At 44.9% G+C, this 6,000-nt stretch overlaps 1 protein-coding gene across 3 annotated transcripts in view; it reads left to right on the top strand.

The window, feature by feature from the left end:
• Positions 1–5,737: 5,737 nt before the first annotated feature.
• The window catches only part of CHLSN (cholesin), a 130,765-nt gene continuing 130,502 nt past the window's right edge, over positions 5,738–6,000 (top strand). The window contains exon 1 of one of the 3 annotated variants that reach the window (XM_074406705.1): positions 5,738–5,910. The gene's annotated coding sequence lies outside the window, so the exon portion shown is untranslated. Of the gene's footprint in view, positions 5,930–6,000 lie in introns of all 3 variants that reach the window. The other 2 variants (XM_074406710.1, XM_003943751.4) reach the window with 2 other exon arrangements.

Here is a 6,000-nt window from a genome sequence, read left to right as displayed (position 1 = left end):
TTGGAGTGCTTAGTGCCACTGGGATGTTACTGCGTCTTCAGTCCTTTCAGCATTTCTGTATTAGTCCATATTCACACTGCTGAAACAGAAATACCTGAGACTGGGTAATATATAAAGAAAAAGAAGATTAGTGGACTCCCAGTTCCACGTGGCTGGGAAAGCCTCATAATCATAGCAGGAGGCAAAAGGCATGTCTTGTATGGCAGCAGATGAGAGAAAATGAGAACCAAGCAAAAGGGGTTTCCCCTTATAAATCAGATCTCATGAGACTTATTCACTACCATGAGAACAGTACAGGGGAAACTGATTCAATTGTCTCACTGTGTCCCTCCCACAACGCATGGGAATTATAAGAACTGCAATTCAAGATGAGATGTGGGTGGGGACACAGCCAAACCGTATCAATTCCAAAAATGAAAAAAATTTTTTCCTTTTTTTTTTTGAGACAGAGTCTTACTCTGTCACCCAGGCTGGAGTGCAGTGGTGTGATCATAGTTCACTGCAGCCTCCATCTCCCAGGCTTAAGCAATCTTTCAACCTCAGCCTCCTAAATAGCTGGGACTATAGGTGTGTGCTAGCACGCTCAGCTAATTTTTTATTTTTGTAGACAGGAGGTCACACTGTGTTGCCCAGGCTGGTCTTGAACTCCTGATCTCCAGCCATCCTCCTGACTCAGCCTCCCAAAGTGCTGGGATTGCATGTGTGAGCCACTGCACCTGGCATTATTCATTTTTTTTTTTTTCTGATGCAGAGATTCGCTCCTGTTGCCCAGGCTGGAGTGTAATGGCATGATCTTGGCTTACCGCAACCTCTGCTTCCCGGGTCCAAACAATTCTCTTGCCTCAGCCTCCCAAGTAGCTGGGATTACACGCATGTGCCACCACACGTGGCTAATTTTGTAGTGTTTAGTAGAGATGGAGTTTCTCCATGTTGATCAGGCTGGTCTTGAACTCCCGACCTCAGGTGATCCGTCTCTCCCCTTGGCCTCCCAAAGTGCTGGGATTACAGATTTCAGCCACTGCACCCAGCCTTTTTTTTTTTTTTTTTAAGCCAGAGTCTCACTCTGTCACCCAGACTGGAGTGGTGTGATCTCGCCTCATTGCAACTTCCATCCTCCCAGGTTCAATCAGTTCTCATGCCTCAGTCTCCCAAGTAGCTGGGATTACAGGTGTGTGCCACCTGGCTAATTTTTGTATTTTCAGTAGAGATAGGGTTTTGCTATGTTGGCTAGGCTGGTCTTGAACTCCTGACCTAAAGTGATCCACCCACCTCAGACTTCTGAAGTGCTGGGATTGTAGGCATGAACCACCACACCTGGCCAACTTCTTTTTTTTTTTTTTCATCAACTTACTGGCAGAGTGCAGAGGTCCAGGGACAGGTGACAGAGAGATGACATTTGACATGAGTTTTGAAGGATAAGCGGAATTAAGCTAAAATCAAATGATTCACTACAGAGATGGGTGAATTCCAGATTGTGAAAAACTTTGTGCTTTTTTTATCTTGCATGTATATGACCTACTCCAACAGACAAAACCACAGAAATGGCGAACCAATGAGTGACTGCGGATTGAGGGTCTGGACTGCCGTGGGCTCACACAGGGAGCTTCCTGGAGCAATTGAAGAGTTCTGCATCCTACCTGGTCTTCATGGTGGATACCTAAATCTATTCATGTGCTAAATTTCACAGAACTGTATGACCTCCCAAAAGTCAAATTTACTATTTCATCATTTCAAAAAAAAAATTAATTTAAATAGCTTAAAAGTATATAACTTTATTAATAATTGCAAGACTTTTTCTTATTTGTGTATTACATGACTGTATAGAAAGAAACTCCAAGGGCATCAACCAAATATTTACAAGAAGTAATAAATATATTCAGCAGGAATGGCTACACGAGGGAAAACTATTTTAAATACTGTGTTACTTAAGAAAACACAGTGAAACTCTCTTTATGGGATGACTGAAAACAACAATAACACCAAATGCCTGAACATTCATTCACCTAAGAACACAGGGAATGTCTGTCTTAGAGCTCAAGTAATTTACTGCTCTAACAAGAAAATCACGGCCCACTGCAGAATGATACACAGGTTGTGATCCTAATAACATTTTTTTTTTTTTTTGAAAAACAATAAAGAAGAGGAAGAAAGAGAAAGAGGAAGAGGGAGAGAGGATGGGGGTATTGCTTTATTGCCCGGGCTAGAATGCAATCTAAATATGGGTATGCCTATAATTGTCCTTAATAATGGAGACATGAAAGAAAATGAGGGAAGAGAATAACAAACAAGGAGCCAACCGACATTTCGTTTAAACTTCTAAGTTGATATGATGTGGTGCTGATAAGAGTATATTTCGTGTATTTAAAGTGGAGAGTTCTATAAATGTTAATTACATTTACTTGTTCCAGATCTGAGTTCAAGTCCTGAATATCGTTGTTAATTTTCTGTCTCATTGATCTAATATTAATGTTGAAGTCTCCCACTATTATTATGTGGGAGTCTAAGTCTCTATAAGTCTTGTATGTCTGCGTATTCCTGTATTGGGTGCGTATATATTTAGGATCTTTAGCTCTTCTTGTTGCATTGATCCTTTTATCATTATATAATGTCCTTCTTTGCTTCTTTTGATCTTTGTTGCTTAATTGTAACTTCTGCTTTTTATTTATTTATTTTAGCTCTCTGGTTGGTTGGTAAATCTTTCTCCATCCCTTGTTTGGAGTCTTTGTGTATCCTTGAATGTGAGATGGGTCTGGATGCAGCATACTGATGGGTTTTAGTTTTTTATTCAAATTGCCTGTCTTTGGATTGAGGTATTTAGTCAATTTAAATTTAGAATTAATAATAATATGTGTGAGTTTAATACTGCCATTAGCTGGCTATTTTGTCCATGATGATGTAAATTCTTCATTATATTGATGCTTTTTGATAATTTTTTTAGAAAGGCTGATACTGTTTGTTCCTTTCTATGTGTAGTGGTTCTTCCAGAAGCTCTTGTAAAGCAGGCCTGGTGGTGATGAAATCTCTGAGTGCCTGCTTATTCACAAAAAAACTCTATTTTTCTTTCACTCGTGAAGCCCAGCCTGGCTGGATGTGAAACTCTGGGTTGAAAGCTCTTTTCTTCAAGGATGTTGAATATTGGCCCCCACTCTCTTCTGGCTTGTAGGGTTTCTGCTGAGAGATCTGCCGCAAGTCTGATAGGCTTCCCTTTGTGGGCAATCGACCCTTCTCTCTGGCTGCCCCCAGCATTCTCTCCTTCATTTCAACCCTGGTGAATCCGACGACCATGTGCCTTGGAGTTGCTCCCCCTGAGGAACATCTCCGTGGTGTTCTCTGTATTACCTGGAGTTGAACATTATCCTGCCTTACTAGGCTGGGAAAATTTTCCTGAACAATGTCCTGAAGCGTATCTTCCAGCTTGGATTCATTCCCCTCGTCACATTCAGGTACACCTATCAAGCGTAGATTAGGTCTTTTCACATAGTCCCATATTTCTTGGAGACTTTCCTCGTTCCTTTTTATCCTTTTTTCTCTAATCTTGTCTTCTTGTTTTATTTCATTGAGTTGGTCTTTGACCTCTGATATCCTTTCTTCTGCTTGATCAATTCGGCTGTTAAAACCTGTGCATACTTCACGAAGTTCTCCTATTGTGTTTTTCAGCTCCATCAATTCACTTATATTCCTCTCTAAATTGTGTACTCTTGTTAACATTTCGTCAAATCTTTTTTCAAAGTTCCTAGTTACTTTAGATTGGGTTAAAACAAGTTCTTTTAATTCACAGAAGTTTCTCATTATCCACATTTTGAAGCCTGCTTCTGTAATTGGAACACACTCGTTCTCCATCAAGCCTTGTTCCGTTGCTGATGAGGAACTGTGATCCCCCGCTGAGGGAGAGGCGTTCTGATCTTGGGCATTCTCAGCCTTTTTTGGCCGTTTTCCTCCCTTCGTTATAAATTTATCCATCTGTGGTCTTTGTATTCACCGTCTTTGTAATTGGGTTTCTGAGTGGACGTCCAACTTACTGATTCTCAGCGCCGAAATCTGAGCAACCCACTGCACCGACTAAATCAGCGGCGTTAAAATTGATGGTGCTTTTCTGACTCTGCACCAAGAACCGTCGCTCCAAGGCGCCGGCAAAACCGCCTCGCCGGTCACAAGAGTCGCGCTGGCGACCCGTGGGGCTCCTCCGCTGGGAATCTCCTGGTGCGTGAGCAACAAGAATTCATGTGAAGGTGTGGCGTCCTCTCATTCTTTGCGCTTTCACTGGGAGCTACAATCCCGAGCTGCTAGTGATCAGCCATCTTGGATCTCTCTCACACCTGGCCAACTTCTAATGAACAGAATATGGCAAAAGCCCAGGGAAATCACTTCTGTGATTAGGGTCCAAAGAGACTGTGGCATCCGTCTTGGGTGTGACCCTTCTTGTGTGTGCTCACTCTAAGGCAAGCCAGCTGTTGTGTTGTGAGCTTCCTTGTGGAGAGGCCCATGTTCCAAGGAACTGAGGGCAGTCTTTGGGCAATGACCTTGGAGGACTGAGTCCTTACAATATTCATGTGTGTGAGCTTGGGAGTGGATCATTCCAGACAAGCTTTCAGACGAAATCGCAGCACTGGCAGACACTTTGACCACAACTTGGTGAAACCTTGAGGCAGAGGCACAGAGCTCAGCCACGGCCACTTTCCTGATCCCCAGATACTAAGAGAAAATAAATGTTCTTTTAGGCTGTTAAATGTTGCGTTAATTTGTTGCACAAAAATAGGAAACATGCAATCTTCTATCAGCAAGGAAGAATGCACCTTTTTTGCTTGTCACCTTTGGATTCCTGAGGCAAGGTACATCATACTTAATATGGCTGCCAAGCACTAAGTTACTGGGTAACTTAAAAGCGAGGTTTTTTGTTTTTATTTTTTCGGTTTTTTGTTTTTGTTTTTGTTTTTGTTTTGAGATGGAGTCTGGCTGTGTTGCCCAGGCTGTAGTGCAGTGACTCCATCATAGCTCACTGCAGCCTCCATCTCCTAGGCTGCAGCAATCCTCTCACCGCAGCATCTGGAGTATCAGGAACTACAGGCAGGTGCCACCACACCCGGCTATTTTTTTTTTTTTTTAATTTTTTTTTTTTTTTTTTTTTTAAGACAGTCTCACTCTCGCCCAGGCTGGAGTGCAGTGCCACGAACTCCGCTCGCTGCAACCTCCACCTCCCGGGCGCAAACGATTCTTCTGCCTCAGCCTCCTGAGTAGCTGGGATTACACGCATGCGCCACCATGCCCGGCTAACTTTTGTATTTTTAGTAGAGGCGGGGTTTCACCATGTTGGCCAGGCTAGTCTCCAACGCCTGAGCTCAAGCGATCCGCCGGCTTCGGCCTCCCAAAGTGCTGGGATCACGGGCGTGAGCCACCGAGCCCAGCCACAAGTATTATTAAAATAGTATCCACCCTGTATATTTACTTTTTAGCACCTATGCTGATTTTTAAATTCAGCACGAAGTTTGGGTCATATTTGTGTTATTCGCAACAGCCGTAGCTCACCCATTTCGACTGCGAGTGGAGCTCCATGCCCTGGACCCTCGGAGGAGGCCCGACCCCGTGGCGCCCTGCCGGGGCAGCTGCACCCCAGATCCTCCCGAGCGCTCAGGGCCCGAACCCAGTCATCTGCACGTGTCAGGGGCAGAGCTGGTTACCTTGGCAACCGGCTGCTATCCTAGCAACTCGAGGCGCCTAGAGATGGCGTCACTAGCCGCGCCCAGGCCTGGCTCCGATACCCGAGCTGCGGACGTTTGCCATTAGCCGGCAGAGAGACGGACGCAGATTTCGCCTAATGGGAAGCTCCACCCTCTTGAAGGCAGGACTAACGCGTACCTGAGGCGTGGGTCCCTGCCGGAAGCCGGAGTCCGCCGCGCTGCTGGGCAAACGCAGGTGGGCCAGGTGGACGCGGGTAGGCGCGTGGGGTCGCCGCGGGGTGGCTAGCGGGTCAGGGAGCCAAGGAGACCCAGAGCCCCGGGGCGG

Source organism: Saimiri boliviensis, chromosome 1, assembly GCF_048565385.1.
Source record: "Saimiri boliviensis isolate mSaiBol1 chromosome 1, mSaiBol1.pri, whole genome shotgun sequence".
Classification (NCBI taxonomy): domain Eukaryota; kingdom Metazoa; phylum Chordata; class Mammalia; order Primates; family Cebidae; genus Saimiri; species Saimiri boliviensis.
This window is presented reverse-complemented; position numbering and strand designations above follow the sequence as displayed.